Raw genomic sequence first — 20,717 nt, 5'->3', positions numbered from 1 at the left:
ATCTTTATTATGTGATAGTGCAAAACCAGAAAGAATATATTCTGCCATGTAGATTCCAGTTTGAGTTTGCAGTGTTAGCTGTTAGGAAAGAAATCTTTTTACTTAAAAACTGAGCCAATTTGATCTGTAAATCACTGACAAGCAAACGACATGGCGCCTACACTTCTATTCTTAGAGTCAGTTTACAAAGTAGAATCACACTTTGGGCCAGATCCTCATCTAGCATAAATTGAAATAGCTCCATTGACTTCTATGCAGATACACTGATACTCACCAAATGACAATCTGCCTCGTTAAACATAGCTCAACTGGAAATCTTTACCTTGTTGACACAGTGGCAGCCACTGATGCAGTGGTGTCCTTGAATTCCCCTTAATGTCATGCAGATTTTGTTGTGTTTGCTTTATTTTATTATGCTTTTGACAGTTTTATCCCATTTTTATGGGATATTCCATTAATACAACAATGTCTCAAATATGTGTGAAGCACTACAATTATTTTAATTCACAACAGCTCCATTTTAGCTTTCTCTCAGTTTGAACATCATGGTGTTGTGGAAGCTACATTATTTAGTGAGCTTACAGTAGAGTCTGCTGCACTCAAAAGAATAATCCAAGCAAGAATCATAGGCCTAGCATTTCCATGAAGTTCCCTGAGCTCAACTAGAAACATTAAAATAAACTGGGCTGTGAGCCAATGGCAATATTTATATAGTCAATAATGGCAGCCTAGCCCCACTGAGACTGTGATTCAACTGCAGTTGTAATGGTCCTGTTTGTCATTTAAAAAATAGTTCTCAAAAGCAGTTATGAGAATAGTTTTTAAAATAAGATCACAATATTAAATATCAGTATCAGTAGTTCCTGTTTCTAGTCCTCTTATTTTGAGGACTTTTTATATTTCCAGAATGGATTACCCCTTTTCGTTGCTGTAGACAACACCTAAAAGGTTACCAGCCAACCTGTTCCCTCCTCAAAGCAGAAAGTTAAAAACACCAGCATTCAAAATTATGGACAATCTTTGGGGCTCACAAAACCCATGGTGATGAAGTCACTAATTTGGGTACTTTTTAAGTGTCAGTTCTAAGCTGAGAATTAATTTTTAAAGCGTTTTTAATTTTATTTGCTATTCAAATATATGTAATTTCTAAATGAAAATGACTGCTAATATCAGACATTTGTCACGGTTCTCCTCACTTTCCACATAATGTATTTTGGGAGTAAAAAACTTGAGGCTAAAAGTTCTATTTTGGACAGACATGACCAATTCATTGCTGTTGGGGAACTGTCCAGACTTCCATCTGCAGTACTAGGATTGATGCAAATTCCTTGTCTTAAAGCTAAGCTAACTAATTCAATGAGCTGGTATAGCATCTGTCTATTATAAAAGGGCAACTTAGTAGAAAAACTAATTCAGCTGTAAACAGATGGCAAGAGCATGACAGAGGAAAAGAAAATCTGCCTGCACACCTTCAACAGTAGCAGTGACTGCTGCCAACCCAATGGATCTAAGACTAGAGTTAATTTTGGGACAGGAAGGCAGGGACTTGGCCTCTGCAATATCAGTAGTGGCAGTAGCAGTTGTAGTCCCAAACTTTGGTTAGAAGAGATATTCACCCAGCCATCTCTTACCTTCTTTCTTCAGACAAGTGAAAAAAGAGATAGCATAGGGGACAGACAAAAGAAGACCTGTTGTATTCCACCTTCACCAGGTGAAGCAGCTCCTCTTGGAATTTGGGGAAGCAAGAAAGCACTAAAGGAAGGAAGAGGATGAGAGAACTCTAATGAAGGAAAGGAAAGATTGGAGGCTGTCTGAGAAGAGACCATGAAATGAGGCCCTGTGTTCATAATTCTGATAATCCCAGACCTACTCAATCTCTATTCTCAACCTCTGCACTGATTCTGGACCCTTGGAGCTCTCTCTGTATAGTCCAGAGGAGGAAGGAATTGTGTCATGGAAGCAGCTCACTGTTAACTTGCCTCCCCTCTACAAAAGAAGGGACAGATTTCTGCTTATGTACGGAGAAAAATTTGCTGTGTAGTATCTTTGCAACATAATCACCAGTGTAGTATAGCATGTGAAAGATCACACATTTTCAGTCTGTGGAATAGTGAATAAAATTTTGTTTCAACTGGCATGTCAGTGTACATGGATTTAATTTGCTGTGATCATTAACATGACATTCTGTGTGTTTTTAGTGTTACAATATTCATCTACAATGATATAGAAGTTTGTAATAGAATCTAAAAAGTCTAGTGGTGGTTCTATGATATAGAGATTTGCCTCCTGTCCTTGTACTGCTAGGCTGTGTCTATACTGCACCCCTTTTCCGGAAAAGGGATGCAGATGAGACAAGTCAGAATTGCAAATGAAGCGGGGGATATAAATATCCCCCGCTTCATTTGTATAAACATGGCTGCCGCTTTTTTCCGGCTCGGGGCTTTGCCAGAGAAAAATGCCAGTCTAGACGGGGATCTTTCGGAAAATAAAGCCTTTTCCGAAAGGTCCCTTATTTCTGATTTTAAAAGGAATAAGGGACCTTTCGGAAAAGCCTTTATTTTCCGAAAGATCCCCGTCTAGACTGGCGCTTTTCTCCGGCAAAGCCCCGAGCCGGAAAAAAGCGGCAGCCATGTTTATACAAATGAAGCGGGGGATATTTAAATCCGCTGCTTCATTTGCAATTCCGACTTGTCTCATCTTTTCCAGAAAAGGGGTGCAGTGTAGACACAGCCCTTTTGTCTCTGCCATGTTTGTTCTGTGGTAGATGTCAGTTGCTAGAACTTTCAAGCTGGCACTTGGCATTAGTATTAAATTCATTAAAAGATTATGCATGCATATACACATTTGTATAATGTATTTAGCCTACCAAGAATTTAATTAAAAAGTTATTATGATTGTGCATAAACTGCTTTTTCATAGTATTTTAAATTGCATGAAATTTAAAGAATTTGGGAACTAATACCTCCTGCATATGTAGTGAAAGGAATTAATTACAGTTTTAATGTGGAGAAGATTTAAAAAGTAAATTACACTGAAAATCCCCAAAGTTTAATGTTTTCATAAGAAAACAAAGAAATGTGTAATTATTGACTAACTTGTAAAGTTGCTGTAGTGAAAATTTGATGGCAACCACACTGATAAAAAAAAATCCATGAATGTGGGGGTAATTCTGCTTTTTACTTCTGTAGAAGAAGTTAAGTAAAAGGGAGAAATATAAAACAATCTATAAGCACATGTAAGGTACAACCCCTGCACTAGACAATAAGGAACTGAGGGATTATTTTTGGCTCAACCAGCCCTGCCCCACCACACCTGCAGCAAATGCTCCATCTGCTGGAGCAATTCAAAGGGAGGGAATTAATTTATTTGGATTGTAGAGCTGGAGGTGAGAAGACCTGCCACTCTAGCAGAGCAGTGAGAGGTCCAAAACTGGCTACAACTACCCAAATATTTCCTCTCTGAGGGAATGGGGGAGGACCCTACCCCACTGGTGACCAGAGAAGAATATATTCTTTGGATTTTGGTAGCCCCTTCTTACTCATTGTGGTTTGGGTTTCTCTGCCATAGAAAAACCTTAAACTAAGATGATGCGGTGGGGTTAGAGCAGGGTTTCCCAACCAATAAGTCGGGACCCAAATATGAGTCGCCATTACATTTCAAAAGGGTCTCCAGGTGTCTCCCGAGGGGGGCTCTTAAGGAGCCATTCACACACTATTTGAATTGCCCTGGGTCACCAAGTCTTCCTGAATTGTCAAAATGGATCCCCATCTGGAAAAGGTTGGGAACCGCTGGGTTAGATGAAGAAGCCCAGAGAGGACAGCCTTAAGCAGCCTTGGTTGCCAGAATAGGAGTAGCCCAAAGAGCCCTGGACTGAAGCCCAGTGGAGTGGGAGGGTGGGGGCTTCCCTCCCCATAACTCTGTTGGCAGTCAGGAGTTACAGTTGTGACCACTAGGCTAGGCTCTACAAGTAGGAACTATTAGAGCCCAGTAGCAAAAAGGCAATTAAGTGGGTATTTTAACAATGAAAGCAATATAGCCACAATTTATATTCTCTTTAAACTATATTAATGTCACTGGTACATTCTCCTGCACATCCACCAACGTAATATATGCCATCATGTGCCAACAATGCCCCACTGCTATATACATCGGCCAAACAGGACAGTCCCTACGTAAAAGAATCAATGGACACAAATCTGATATTAGGAATGGCAACATACAAAAACCTGTAGGGGAACACTTCAATCTGCCTGGACACACAATTGCAGATCTAAAAGTAGCCATCCTGCAGCAAAAAAACTTCAGGACCAGACTTCAAAGAGAAACTGCTGAGCTACAGTTCATCTTTAAGTTTGACACAATCAACTCTGGATTAAACAAAGACTGTGAATGGCTTGCTAACTACAAAAGCAGCTTCTATTCTCTTGGAATTCACACCTCCAGATCAGCTGCTAGAAGTGGGCCTCATCCTCCTTGATTGGATCCACCTGGTCATCTCCAGCCTGATCCTGGCCTGCATATTTATTCCTGCCTCTGGAAATTTCCACTACATGCATCTGACGAAGTGGGTCTTTGCCCACGAAAGCTTATGCTCCTACACTTCAGTTAGTCTATCAGGTGCCACAGGACTCCTCGTCGCTTTTGCAGATTCAGACTAACACGGCTACCCCTCTGATACTTTAAACTATATTGTATCTTATCAGATTTGTTTTGTATAAGATGTCAGCATAAGGGCAGAACGACGGCATATTTCAAATTTTAAAGCATAATAAAATACATACATGCTTTCCCTTGTTTCTTGAGACACAAACAGCTTTGTGCACAATAGACACAATATAGATGCATAATTTGTTCATGATGAACATTGAAAAGAAGCCAATGGCATGCCAGTATTTTTTTATATATGTTATTTATTTATTGGGCACCGATAGTACACCTAACATAGTATGGGCTGTACATCAAAGATCTTACAAGCTAAGCTGCAACGGAGTAATGGGACAAAGGCCACAATCCTGCAATTTCATTTGTTCAAACAAACTCCTGTGCCTGCACAGGCACCTGCCATTCTCTGTCTCAATAAGACATTATGGGCTTTATTTAGGAATGAATGGGTGAAATTCTGTGACAAGGTCAGTCAAAATCATCAGTCTTCTAGCTTGTTTTCCTTAAATATAAGAAAAGATTACTGTGTCCTATAACACTAATCATTACTGAGTTTACAGTAGTGCTTTGCAATGTCTGAGACCATGCTGTTAGATTTTAAGTTATTTTAATATAAAGGCAGAATAAAATTTAAGGGTGGCAGAATCAGGCTACTTTCCACATTGTATTTAACAAGATTACTAGCAGAGCAAGGTAATACTGAGCATGCGTATGGGTGGCACTACCTAGTCCAAAGTGGCCAACAGCTGAAGAGAGTGAAGAACAGAGATTTAAAGAGGCTGTTCTGTGCAGTGAAATGAATAAGTAAAACTCCATTTTCACCTACTCTTAAATCTACTTGTACAGTACTATGCTGAGCCCTCATGAAATAATCCTGAATGCCAGCTAAACTAAAATTGATCTTGGGTTCGGAATACTGATTGCTAATAATGAAAATAGGGTTATATTTTCAACTTAAATAAATGTTAGTGTAATTTTATGATAATGATCAGGGTAGTTAAAGGGGGCAACTGCCCTTGGGCGGGGTCCAGTGATTCTAAAGGTTCTGGAGCTTCCAGCTGCTGCTACTGGGGCAGCAGTGGCACCCGGAGTCCTGGGCACTTTAAATCACCTCTGGAGCACAGTCTGGCATGCTCCAGGCAGCACTGAGAACTTCCCAGGGATGCAGTATGGAGTGCTCTGTGTGGTGCTGAGAACTAGCTACCCCCTGGACACACAAGGCCCTGCTCCTTCCAGGAATGTGGAGTCCGGGGCCCTGCATCTTGTCCAGGGGCCTGGCATGGCTGTCTGCTCACCTGAAAATGATTATTCAGAAATTACATTGATTATTCAGAAATCACATATTATCTTTCTATACAAAGTACATTCAAAATGCCTCTCACCTTGGTATCCAACCTGTGAATGAAGTATAAGTATCTTAAAATGGAACACAACCGTCAGATTTTTTTATATGTAAGTGGGGTCAGGGTAAGCTCTACCGTGACATCTGGTGGTGAACTGTGGCGAGTGGTGCAAAGAGACTTCAGGGGCTGATCCCAATTTGTATAGACACACCCACCCCATCTAGTATGTGCTCACAGCAGCCCAAATGGTCACTTCGGCCACTGTGGGATCCCCAGTCTCTCTGTTATTGAGGCAGGGGGGATAAAAGTGTTGTTACCCTGAATAGTCGAATCAAGGAAAATGGAATGGTAGAACTGTTTATGACAGAGGGATTCGCCATAAACTAAGTAGCACTCGCTACAAAAGGGGCATGGGTTCCAAACCCAGTCAAATTGAGAGAGGCTGGGGGATAGGGTCCTGTACCTGGTGATAGGGCCCTGTCTGAGGGCCTAAACAACACTGATTGTATGTCCTTCTCTCTCCACGATGGAATATCAGAACTAATTTGGATTCCATTTGGAGTCTAGTTGTGAGCTGCAGTGTTGACTTCACAGTGGAGCACTAGAACTGAGGCTCCTCTATTATGAGCTGAACTTGCTGAAGAGCTGAAATCACTATGTGCTATGGGAAGCCTGGTGCTATACTGTGGAAGAGCTGAAATCACTGTTGCTGAGTGGAGCCTGGTGCTATGCTACGGAAGAGCTGAAATCACTATTGCTGTGGGGAGCCTGACACTATTCTGCTGAGCTACTAGCAGAGCAACTTGCAGGGACAACCAGCAAGCGCAGGCGGACTGCAGAGCGTTTTGCGGGGACAACCTGCAGCCGGTAGTGGAGCAGTTGCAGGAGCTACCAGCTGGCGGCCAGGGGAGACGGCTGGTGGAGACGGCTGGCGGAGCCAGACAGTTCGTTGGAGAGGCGGACCACGTAAGGTGTATCAATCCCCGCCCCTCCAGGTTGGGATGGTAAAACCCTGATGGGTGGCACTGAACCGGGGCAGAGACTCTTGGGGTGTTGGACTTTTGGGACTTTGGGGGATTCGTGGCTGGGGGGAGGGTCTTTGCTCATGTTTGGTCTATGAATCCGAGTTGTGGTGTTTTCCCAAGTTAATGCTGATGTCGGTTACCTCATGTTATTAAAGGTTTGCTGCTATACTGAGGCTCTGTGCTTGCGAGAGGGGAAGAATTGCCTCTTTGAGTCACCCAGAGGTGTATGTAAGATTTCCCAGGTCACTGAGTGGGGGCTTGAGCCGGTGTTGTATTACCTTGTTGGGAGGAGAACCCTAGATACTGAACCTGGCCCTTGCTGCTATTAACTTGGCCTGGCAGAAGGGTTACATATACAAATATCAAATTGCATTCTCTGCCATCAATTAATGCAGGAATGGATTATGCTAGGTCCATAACTGTAAACATTAAAATTGTTAATGCACATGCATCTGAAAATATTTCAAACAGACATCTTGGATGAAATCCTGCTTCTGGAGAATTCATGTTCAACTTTAAACAAAACGTTAAAATATTAAAGAAGGACTGATTACCATTCTTGCTACCACAACATTCTTCTCTGCAGACACCAATATAGGGTCCAAAATATCATACCCCCCACACACACTATCAATATGACAAGGACATCTATGTATCTCTCACAGCCTCTGTAGCAAGAGGTTTAGCTGCCACAGCATCTGCTTTTGAAACAGTGGAGGACATTCTGCTCATCTGTGGAGACATGGCTGACATCTGAGAAGGTCATGGGAGAAGTAAACTGCATTGGGTGGAAGAAGAAAAAGGATGCAGCTAGGAATCAGAAGACATAGGCTCAATTTCCTGTTCTGTTACTGACTTCTTTTGTGACACTTTGTTTTTATGAGTCTAAGTTTTCCATCTGTGTACTGGGAACATTTCCCTGCCTCTCTGCAATGTCATGAGGAAAATACAATCAAGACTATGAGGTACTCAGTTATTGCAGCCACATATGTAACTTACATACTTGTGATGTATGTCTCACATATGTTCTTGCCTTGCAAAGATTGGGAAGAAAAGCTGAAGGCTGTTTTATTTCTCATGAACATTTGATGGTGTGGATTCTCCTTCGAGGGGATTTCCTGGAGCAGGAAGGTAAAAAGTATGAAACTATGCAGTTTTAGGCAAATCCCTGCCATGAGGGAACAAAGGGAGAATCTCCGAAAGTGCATTTTCATTACGAGTTTCTTCCTCACAGTCTTCAAACCGGGGTTATTTTTCATGGGAAGAGGCCATCTATCTCAATGTCATTAGGGAAACAGGAATCTCCATGGTGATTTCAGAAGTACTCAGCACAAGAGCAATAGCAGAAATCATCCCATTACTCTTGTATCTGCCAAAATATGAGCCAGAACCATGTAGTCCAGACTGGATTAGGGTGATTGTCTCAGGAAAGTAATGTGTAGGAAGCAGTCTAAGTCCAAAATTTGACCTATTCAAATATTATAAAAGGCAGGAGGAAATTCCTCAGGCTTCTGAGTAGTCATAGTTTAAAACTGTATGATTCTGTTGCTAGGAAAGGTGATAATTACATCAAAACCAAAACCGCTGCTTAGATATGACTTTACATTTATTCCGTTCTTCTGTTTAGGAGACAGCCAACAGAAAGAGGAAATGCCAGGTAACAATCCTCTCTTACAACTGTGTTAGCGTCAGCTGGGGTATGTATAAACAAGCAGAGCCACACAATGGACTTCTCTAGCAGGTGGCTGTCGGTGGGGCTTCCCTGGAAGGGGAACCCTAAAAATGAAAAACAATGCAGCCTGGGACTGTGTGATGTTTCTGGAGTAATCTCTGTAGGGCTTTGTGGTGAGACAGTGCACACACATCTCACTCTTCCACAGCCTGGAGGAAACACTGCTGTGGCAACCTTCCAAACAGATCAAGGAGGACTAGTGAGCCCCAAGGTTTGGCTAAGGGAAAAAGACTGAACTTGTAAGGATGTGTTTTTTCAAGCTTTTTTCAGGGTGCTCTAAGCACTGAAGACTACAATAGAATATAATTAAGAAGCCATCAAAACGGTTTATGGCATCCTGGAAGAAGCTTGAAAAAAGACCTTCAAATGGCTCAGCATTGGACCACAGCACAATTTTCCAGAGTATTTCAATAGTTTTTCATAAGTTAATGCTATGTGAATGATGAGACAGTTCCTGCACTGACTATAATCCCATTACTTCAGTGATCTTACAACAGGGATGTGTTTGACACCCTTTGGCTTCCATGGGGACAGCATTTCTCCCATTGTGTTTTGTCAGAAACTAGCAATCTGTTCTGAAGCCTTTTTTTTCCTTTTCAACCAGCATGAAATATTCATTTATGCAGACTGCAAATTTGGTCCCATTTATCTTTGTATTTTATACAGGGGGTAATTATTTGCAGAATACTGACCTTGTGTCTAATGACTGGAGAATCTCTCCCAAAATCCTGTTAACTTTGCTGCTTAACAAAAATCCTCTAACATTTACAACACATTTATGCAAAATGGAAAAGAAGAAATAAAATAAATACAAATTTAATAAAGGTTATGACAACTCTGCAGAGACCTTAATGCCATGTAGAAAATGCAAGTCAGTGTGTAATGTTCAGAAGAAGGATTTTATCACATATAGTATATGCTTTTAATCGCCATATTGGCAGTCTGGAAGAGTTCTTTTTCCCATGAACAAACACATTATAGAACATGGATTTTAGTTGTTGGTAATTAAACAGCATTTAGCTATAATGCCACTGCTGGGTTGTTTTGGGGGTCTGGGAAAGAGCACTCCCTTACATTGATGATGGGACTAATGAGCTCCTCTGGGTCTGTTTAGTTTCAACTGGAGGCAAAACTGCAAGGCTTGTGTTGTCTGGAGCAAGGGAGATGAAAAGGGAAAACCTTCCACAAGAAGGGATGATGAACAGGAAGAAGACTGCCAGTGCCTTACCTCAGACAGCTGTGCTTAGTAGGGTTGCCAGATACTTTCACAAAAAATCCCAACATGGCAGGGAAAAAATTGGTTGAGCAAAAAAAAAAAAAAGGGAGACCAAACTTGTTGAGCAAAAAAAATAAAAGAAATTTAAAATTCACATACTCCCTGCTGCCCCTGCCAGATGCAGAAGGGGGAAAATGTCCCCACAGGCCTTCCATCTGAGAAAAACAGAAAATACATGTCCTGTATTTTCTGGTGTTTTTTCTTAACGGACAGAAGACACAATTACCAGTGAAAACCAGACACCTGGCAACCCTAGTGCTTAGCTCTCTGAGAGGACGATAGCAACAAGCCTTACCACTCCTGAAGCTGTATGGCCCAGCTTCACTGCAATTTTCCCCCCATGAGGAGGGACTGGAGATAGGCCCCTTGAAGACTAAACCCAATGAGCTGATACAGAAAGACTGCCAAAGTTCTAGAGCACTCTTTTTTCCTTTTCAAGTTCCCATTGACTCCTCTGTCCCTTAGGGAACAAAGAAGGGAGAGGGTTTGTCTTTTTTGTTTGTTACAAGAACCCCTTGGGCATCTCTTTGGGGTTGGGGGAACAAGTCAATGCAAGGACCTGAAGTGGGATCTGTTGGGGACTCGAGGGGACTCCTATCCCACACAGACTGACAGATCTTATTGAGCAATAGTCTGCTATAAACTATCTGAGGATTTGTTCTCTTACCTACAGTTAACTTTAAAACAATAACAACCAAAACACTAAAAACAATTGTGAGGGTCACTTTTTCCATTTTTCCTCACAGAAGCTGGTTCGGCCTCAAATAAATTGGTTTGTCAGCAATGTTGTGTTCTGGTTCACTTGAACATTTTCCTGTATGCCATGTATTTCATTCTGAATTCCATGTGTACAAAAAACTCAGGCAAAACAGTGACAAAAACACAGAGCTTCTGGTTTCACTGAGAAAACCATATATCAGCCAAGTTCACTCAAAACTGGGTTTGGGTTCATAGACTTAAACAAACTGTTAACAAACCTGGACTGCATTTCAAGTTTCACACTTCTTAATGTATGCGCAATGTGGCATGTGACCAGGATTCATCATCAAATTTGGTTTGATTATTAGCTTCCCCAGCCCAGACCAGGTACTGACAAGGAGCGGGACAGGAATACTCTCCCATGGCCTGACAGTAGTAGTTACAAAGGGTGAAATGGCAAGCAGGTGTGCAGGTCCTTTTATGCTGTTGCATATGAAATAGGGATACATCTAACCTTAACCCAACAACCCATCACTCATATCACTTTTGCTAGTTTCTGTTAAAAATACATGTAGAAATTTATCTTTAAAAATCATTAGAACATTTTTAATAATACATTAATTATAGATTTTCTTAAGCAAACTGTTTTTAATATTTGATTATACCACACAGAGAAATCATAGAAAATATATTAAATAATGAAACAAACAATATTGCTTTCCAAAAGGGTCTTGAAAGTAACACATTCACTTACAGCAGAGGGCATATTATTTCTCAGAAAGCCAGATGCCAGATCCACTGAAGTCAACAGGCATTTTGCTTAACTGGAAAATACCTCTTCTCCAACCATGCATCCATAGTCTGTCCCTCTTCCCAGGGGCTAGGTTAGCTTTAGCCAAACTCTCTTGGAAGATTTTGAGAATGCAAAAATTGGAACCTGATGCATTTCTTTAGATATGATGCAGTCACTTATTCAAATTAATATAGACTCACTCTGGGCTTTGAATGTCAGACTGCCTTCTATTACTGGGGTCTGTATATTTACTGTTTTCTTGTTTTAAAACTTTTCTGTCACCACTACCTATTATATGTCAGAATTTTCAAGACAAAAACCTACAATATAATTTAAATAGGAATACTTTGGCTAGATCTGGTAATACTTAACTTTAACAGTATTGGCAATTCCAGGCATTCAAAATCATTAGTTAGTCATCCTCCCCCCTCAAATAATGAGATTGGCTTAAAATAATGAAAATGATAAATGTTGGGTTCTTTTTATTTGCATTATGGTTTTTGAGCCTTTACAGCTCACTTTTTCAAGTCCTCCCACCCCCGCAATCATGAAACTACTTTATAGCAACTAAAACTGAGATTGTTATGCAATCTCTAATATTCTCTGGTACATATATTTCTGGTACAATATCTCTAATATTCTCTGGTACATACATTTCTAATACTAAAAATAAAAAATTAAGAATCATAAGTATGTCAACAATGAAGATCTTATGACTAAACATGAACCAAGGTGATATTTGCATAATTTCAGGTTTTGCTGCTAACATGCTGCATGGATCTGTTTATCTCGAAATGAAATCACAGGTGCTTAGGTTACATTTTCAGTATACATAGCCTGTTATATGCAAACCTATTTCTGTCATTTATATGGGAAGTATATTGCAGAATAACCAAGGAAGCAAAAAGTTGAAAGAATGGCGGTGGTAAACCTCTTTCTACGAGGAAGAATGCCTTTTCCAAAAGAGCTCTTTCAGAAAAAGGTGTGTGTAGACAGGGAAAAGGGTTTTCTTTCAAAAGAAGAGGCCTCCAGGAAATAACACAGGTGCCCTGGTTGCCACTCCGTCCAAAGTAATCACAACGCAGTAATTCCTATCTCCTGTCACCTGTTAAAGTTCCAGGCATGCTGGACAAGCTTTGTGGCAGAAAGCCAGCCCTGGAGCAGCACCCTGACCGTGTGGCTCTCCCTGCCACAGGCCTTCTGATGCATGGCACAGCCACAGACCCCCTTGCCCTCACAGGGAGCACGACCAGGGCTCCTAGGACCCACTGAGGGGTACCAAGCAGCAGGCACCCTCGTGGTCTGGAGCGGAGATCCTGGCCCTCCTGGAGCTGTGGGGGGAGGAGGAGACCCTACAGGATATCCACTCCAAACGCCACAACACGGACATTTATGACTGGATGGCCGAGGCCCTGGTGGAGCAGGGACACCCACCCAGACCTTAGAACAGGTCCAGAGTAAGGTGAAGAAACTCTGCCAGGCCTATGTGAGGGCCAGAGAGTGCAGCTCGTACTCCAGGACAGGTTCCCACACCTGCCTCTACTTCAATGAGCTGCACCAGATCCTAGGGGGGGTGGAGAAGCCCTTTTCCCACCTGTCATTGTTGATTCCGGGCTGGAAACGCCCGTCATCACCCAGCCGGAGGTCGCAGAGGAGGAGGAGGACGAGGGACAGCAGGGGTAGGAGGAGAAGGAGGACGACAAGTCAACCATCCTGACATTGTCCCTGGAGCCAGTACCCATGAGCCTGGACCTGTCGCTGGCATTGTCTGATGCTGGGGAGGGATCTTCAGGTGAGTGCTCTCAGTTTGTCACACACAAATGGTGAGGGAGGCAGGAGCAGAGGGGACGGGATGCGAGCGCTGCTTGGCCAGCTCAGGCTGGACATTGTGCTGCAGTCCATGCATGTGTAACCACATGCAGCATTATTGAGCACCATGTGGACTCAGCAGGCAGCTCCTGAGCACCCCAGGCTCCTGCTCCCAGGCTCAGGGGAGGCCACACACATCTGGCCCCGGGGAAGGGAGATGCTCTCCCACCACCTGCCACAGCTGGAAGCAGGCTAGCCACAAGGGCACAGGCACGACTCCAGACACACTGAGGAGTACTGCATACAGCACAGAACCGAGTGCTGCACACAGCCTGCACATGCCAGGCACCACCCACTCCAGCAGACAGCACTGCAAGGTGCAGGTGTATGTGCAGGCCCCAGAGAGGGCCAAGATTCCTCAGGCTCCTCTGCCGACCATGGGATCCCACTGTGGCCAGACACTTCCCTTGCCTGCCTGTCCATGGGGGAGAGGAAGCAGGCAGCATGGTTCCATGGGCACCTCGGGGCTCCTGTGAGGCAGGTCCTGCTGTTCAGCCCACACATGGCCTTGCTCCCAGGACATCCCCCTCCTCTGGCCAGAGAACTGTTGGTCGCTGCTCAAAGAGGAGGGCATGGATTCAGGGACAGTGTCTGCATGGATGACTGACCGCTTTTCCCTCTTTGTGTTCTCCACAGCCGAGACTGAGGGACAAGCCACCCCACCAAAGCCAGCCGTCAGAGCCCTCGGGACCGAAAAGCACGCCAGGGTTCAGGAAGACTTCATGTGCCAGCATTTCAGCATCCTGCACGACATGCAGCAGACCCTGGTGCAAAAGATATGCACGATGCTAAGTGGTGGAACCACACATGGGACCAGCTCATGCAGCAGTGTGACAATACGTGTGCCGTCAGGTTGTGCATGATGGCACACCTGCCTGCTGCCATTGCTCCTGGCTTCCACCATCTTACCCCCCCTGCTATGCCCATTCCCCCTCCACCTGCCCTCCATGTGATGCCTCTGCTCCCTCCCCAAGTGATGCCCATGCCCCCTCCCCTGTCTCCCCTGCCATCTATGACCCCGCTTCAGCCTCCCCTCCTACCCACTCCCCTGTGGTCTCTGGACCCACCCGACCCCAACTCCAATGAGGTCTCCATACCCAAGGTGGCAAATCTCCCCCTCCAGGTTATGAACCCCTCTCCCTCTCCAGGGGTATGTCTACACTACCCCGCTAGTTCGAACTAGCGGGGTAATGTAGGCATACCGCACTTGCAAATGAAGCCTGGGATTTGAATTTCCCGGGCTTCATTTGCATAAGCGGGGAGCCGCCATTTTTAAAACCCCGCTGGTTCGAACGACGTGTACCAGTAGTTCGGAATAGGAAGCCTAGTCCGAACTACCTAGTTCAAGCCCCGTGTAGCCGCGCTGCACAGGGTTCGAACCAGCGGGGTTTTAAAAATGGCGGCTCCCCGCTTATGCAAATGAAGCCCGGGAAATTCAAATCCCGGGCTTCATTTGCAAGTGCGGTATGCCTACATTACCCCGCTAGTTCGAACTAGCGGGGTAGTGTAGACATACCCTAGGTTATGAGCCCCGCTCCACCTGCACACCTTTTTTTAATGTAATATAAATACAGACTTTGTTTTGTTACAAATCAAACAAGTGTTTGTATTGAGAGGTCAAGGAAGAGGTAAAGGGAAGGGTTGCAGTGGGGAAGGGGTAGGGCAGCAAGCCAGAGGCCCCTATTGGGGTGGACCTGGGGAGAGTTACTGGGGTGCTTCAGAGAACCTCTCCCTCAGGGCCTCCCAGATGCGCACCCCCAACTGATGGGCCTGGCGGATGGCAGCTGTCCACAGCTGCTTGAAGTGTCTCTCTTTGCATCCGGCCTCTGCCCCCCACCCAGATAGGAAGGCCTCCCCCTTCCTCTCCACATTGTTGTGGAGGACACCACACACCAAGATTAACTCAGGGGTATTGTGCTCCCCTATGTCGAGGTGGGTCAGTAGGTACCTGAACTGCACCTTGAAGTGGCCAAAGGTGCACTCCACCTGCATCCTCACCCAGCTTAGGTGGAAGTTAAATTGGTCCTTGCTGGGGTTCAGGTGGCTGGTATAGGGTTTCATCAACCACGGCATGAGGGATAAGCCATGTCCCTCATGATGCACATTGGCATCTGCACATCCCCAACCACAAAGTCATGGCTGGGGAAGAATGTGCCCACCTCCAGCTTGCCGTAGAGGCTAGAGTTACGAAATACACGGGCATCATGTGCCCTGCCTGACCACCCAACAAGAATGTTAGTAAACTGTCCAGGGTGGTTTACCAGGGCCTGCAGCCCCATGGAGAAGTAACCCTTTCTGTTAATACACTGGGCCACTCAATGTTGTGGTGTGCTGATCGGAATGTGGGTCCCATCTGTGGCTCCACCACAGTTCGGGAACCCCAGGGCAGCAAATCCAGCCATGATCGGGTCCAGGTCTCTCAGGCAGATGACCCTGCACAGCAGGACGGAGTTGATGGCCCTCACAACCTGCAGGAGACAAAGTAACACACAAAACAAAGAATGAGAGAGGGAGTGCCTGAGTCCTTGCGAGGTGCCCGCCCCCTTCCCGCCCCCCCAAACACCCGAGGAGCCATCCCCTATGAGGCCACTCCCCCAGCAGCAGGGCTGTGTGAGGGTGGGACGGCACAACCCCCCCCCCCCCCCCGGGGACAGGGCTTTCTTCCCATCCCCGCCCCCTATTGCCCTTTCCCTAGGGGTCCCCTTTTCTAGGACTCCCGCCCATGCAGGGACTGCAGCCCAAGAGTGCCTTACCTCCATGAGGAGGGCCCCGACGGTGGACTTCCCCACTGGTTGCCTATCGACCAGTAACTGTCTGGGGTGGCGAGCTTCCAGATGGTGAGTGAAACCTCCTTCTCCAGGGAGATGGCGGGCCACAGTTGGGTGTCGCGTTGTCGGAGGGCAGGGGCGAGCCAGGCACACAGCTCTATAAAGGTGGCCTTCCACATGTGGAAGTTTTGCAGCCACTGCTGGTCGTCCCACCGCTCCATGACCAGCCGGTGCCACCAGTCGGAACTGGTGTCCAGCCTCCAGAAATGTCTTTCTACTATGCTGTGTGGTTGCATGGGTCTTGTTCCCACACACAGGGAGAGGGTCTCAAGAATGAGCTCGGTTTTGAACTCGTGGAAGGCCATGAAGGCAGCCTGTACAAACTGCTGCAGAAACTGCAGCCTGGCCGTGTGAGGCAATCGCATGCCATGGGGCAGCTCCGGCTCCATGGCAAAAAGAATAATGCTGTGGTGTCCAAAAAAGCTGGGCAAGTGTATTAATCAGAGCACACACTGCTAAAGCTTTGCTGTCCCTTGGAGAGGTAAGCAAGCACACAGCAGAAGCAGAGAAATGGCTGTCCAGGAGGGTCCCTTTAAGCGTGTCTCTCAGCTAGACTTAGGCAACAGCACTTGGGAGCAACTGGTGACCTAAAGCCTTGGCTGAACTGGTTCTGGGTGGCCTTATATGCGAGATAGCGTCCAATCAGCCTGGACACTCTCTTTCGGAAGAAGTTTTTCGGGAAGATCTCTTCCAGAAAAGTTTCTTCCAAAAGAAGCTTGCAATCTAGACATAGCCTCAGTGAGCACAAAAGGGACTGCCAGTTTTTCCTAAAGCACAATAAAATAGATGGCAATTATAGCAGTACATATTTCTGCAGAGAAAAATGTAGTATAAAGCCACACACAGCTTATTGAAATGTTGCTATAAATTAGTATTGAAAATATTGTGCTAAGGTAGATATGCAAAATATAGTCAGTAGATCATAGTTAATCCATTAAAAGTGTATTACATAATTTTAAAAAATAATTTGGCTATGATTCTTGAACTTTTGTGTTTGCTTTTCTTAAATAGCCTAGCAAATATGTTTACTATAGGGATGTTCACAGAAACAGAAAATTTTAACCAGTCTTCAGTCTTTAAGAATATTTATTGGAAGCAATTTTTAGCTAATTAAAAATGTGCAGTTGCACCAGAATCCAATTTAGGGTTCCTCTCTATTCCAGCATGCTCTGGTCCTAGCAAAATTTGTAGCCCGGCATAATTTTAGTTAGCCGGATGTCGATTTATTATGGGTGGGGCCAAGTTTCCCGCAGTTCATAGAGTTTGTTTACAGCCACCAGTACTGTCTCTCAGTGTTCTGTGCTGTTATTTATCTCTAATTTTCCCCTAAATGTCCTCAAACAGCCCAGTAAGCAGAGGAAGTGTTGGTAATGCTGCTAGACAATACTGACCTCCCATGGTTCAGCAAATTCTCTGGTTCAGGACCGGTCAGTCCCAAGGTGCTGAACTAGAGTGGTTCAGCCTATAGTAACTTATCCTAATCCAGTCAGAGAACAGAAATGATAACATGTCATGGGCAGTGGATGAAGGTAGGGCTGGGGGAGGCACGCCAGGCACCGCCCCCATGTGAGCCACGCCACTCACCCCCAGCACTATGAGAAGATGGAGCAGCACGCTGCTCCAACTCTCTCCAGCACCACAGGGAGGTGAGGCGGCATGTGTCCCCAGCCCCCTCCCCCATGGGGTAGAGTATGGGTGGAGCCAGGCTGATGGTTTTGGAAGGCAGTGACTTCCCACGCCTATTATACCCTCTGTCCTTGTACCATGTAATAGATACATCCAATCAGAACAAGTCAACATATCTTAAATTTCAAGTACCATATACATGCACTAAACTCCTGGATCCATTGAGGAATGGTTATTCAAACAACATTTTCACCAAGCAATTTCAAACAACAAATACATTCAAGAAACGGTCTGAAATTCCTGACAGAAATAGATGCAATCTGCATAATAGATTATTCCCTAAGAATTATTTGCATATATTTAAAAGTAAAAATTCAAAAGGAAAAACATCAGTTCATACCCTCACTATTAAAATGTACACTACACTAAAAAATACGATTTGCTTAAAATAATGCAAAGTGTATTGACTCTCTTGAAGAAAGGGAGCGAAAGTAAAAAAGATTCCCTTACAGGGAGAGCTGCAAAGACAGAGAGCAGAAAACACTGAGACAAACAAGATCTCGTCTCCAAGGAGTAGACTGGCCTCATTCCACCTTTTTGTTTTTGGATGGTTACTGCTCTCTGTCCTGCTTTAGCCACTTCATGCAGCTGCAACAGAGTAGAGGGGAAAACAAATAAGTATATACATATCATCCATATTTGTAAGTTAAGGAAGATACACAGCAAATTCTAAAGGAAAAGCTAATGACCAGAGTTAGCAGTTAAGCCTTAAGAGGTTTTGCAGAACATAGATTACTGCAATTCTTTGTGTTGCCAGGTTACAGTAGCCACCTACCAGTAGTGATAGAGGAGCAGAACGCAGAAAGAACACAGTGAGATTCAGATTTAGCAATCGCTGCTTATAAAGCTGTTTTAAGGATAATTTTATAGAAATCCAAACGCACTGCATTTTATTTATGCACTGGTATATTTAGATGTGCTTAAAAGGATCAGCTGGCCTGGCCTTCATTTATAAATATTGCAATGAAAACAAACTAGAGGCTAATATGAGCCAGCAGCACAGTGCAAGCTCATCTCTGCCCAATATGAAACATGTCTGCCAATGTGCACTTCCATTGCACAGTAAGGTGAAGATTTTCCAAAGTACTGAAAACAATGACTAAATCATGCCAGGCATAGCTGATAAACAGTTCACAACTCCTCAGTCTACCCTTACAAATCTCATTGAAAACAAGGAAACAAGGAAACAAATTATGAATCACTTGCTGTCTAATCAGAATCTGAATCACAAGGAAAACCAAGGGATTATGGATCTAGAAGCAGATCAGGCACTCTGATGTGGGAAACAGCAGGTGATAGCTTGATCTGTTCAGGCAGAAAACCAACAGTGACTGCAGTGACAATGAGTTAGTCAAATATGGCAATGATTGAAGTCTTGGTAAGCCACTGCAAATCCACAAACCATATTGATTTTATACAAATGCACAGAAAGAAAACCGATATAAAACATAGCACAAGAAAGACCTGGCAAATGTCATTTGTCTCTCTTCTTTTTCAGGACTGTAATAATATAAACATTTACAATATTTGTGAAGAAACACATTATTTTGATACACATTCGAAATGGAAAGTATCCTTTAAAGGTCCTCAGGGTAAAAAAAAAAATTAAACTGAGACTTATGACATTGCTCTGTAGCGATATGTCTGTAACTAACAGCCATGAATTTCATACTGAAAACTTTACAATGCTCAGGCTATATCTACACAGCAGCATTATTTTGGATTAACTAACGTTAGTCCAAAATAACAAAGTCCATGACTACACAGAAAGTAGTTATTTCAACATAATGTCAAAATAATGTTGAGCTGGAGGACTTCTTACTCTGATTCCTGTAACCCTCGTTGTACAAGGAGTATGGGAAGTCAAAGGAAAAGTGCTCTTTCTCGGACTTCCTGCTGTGTAGACAGCACCAAAAGCCAAAAGAAGCTATTTTGACTTAAGCTACGCAATTGACATAGTTCAAGTTGCATAGCTTATTTCCTGCTGTGTAGAAGTGCCCTCTGTGTTTTCATAAGGGCCACAATGTGGCTAGAGTATAGATCCAAAAGAAATGCCTGAATGATCAATGGTTGAATTAAATGGGAATCTTTAAAAAAGGGAGGTTGTGGCTCCATCATCAATGGTAAAATATTACTTCTATAATGGAGAGCTTTACCAGTCACACATAAATATGGATACCCAGGGATATAAAATGAGTATCTGCAAATTTGCAGGGTTCTAGATACAAATTTTGTATCTGCATCCACGTCCATATCCACAAAAATGAGCCACAGATACCTGCAGATATAAAACTGATATATGTGGATTTGCAGGGTTCTACATATGGAAGATGCATCTCTCTGAGACGCCATCTCTGTAGGGCATCTATATCTATTACAAAAGCAACGAGGAGTCCTGTGGCACCTTATAAACAATGGGTATGTCTACACTACCCCGCTAGTTTGAACTAGCGGGGGTAATGTAGGCATATCGCACTTGCAAATGAAGCCCGGGATTTGAATTTCCCGGGCTTCATTTGCATGAAGCCGGCCGGCGCCATTTTTAAATGCCGGCTAGTTTGGACTCCGTGCCGCGCGGCTACACGTGGCACGGACTAGCTAGTTCGGATTAGGTTTCCTAATCCGAACTAGCTGTACTCCTCATTCCACGAGGAGTACAGCTAGTTCGGATTAGAAGCCTAATCCGAACTAGCTACTCCGTGCCGCGTGTAGCTGCGCGGCACGGGGTTCGAACTAGCCGGTATTTAAAAATGACGGCGCCCGGCTTATGCAAATGAAGCCCAGGAAATTCAAATCCCGGGCTT

Source organism: Pelodiscus sinensis, chromosome 8, assembly GCF_052426305.1.
Source record: "Pelodiscus sinensis isolate ZL-2025 chromosome 8, ASM5242630v1, whole genome shotgun sequence".
In the NCBI taxonomy this organism is placed as follows: Eukaryota; Metazoa; Chordata; order Testudines; family Trionychidae; genus Pelodiscus; species Pelodiscus sinensis.
This window is presented reverse-complemented; position numbering follows the sequence as displayed.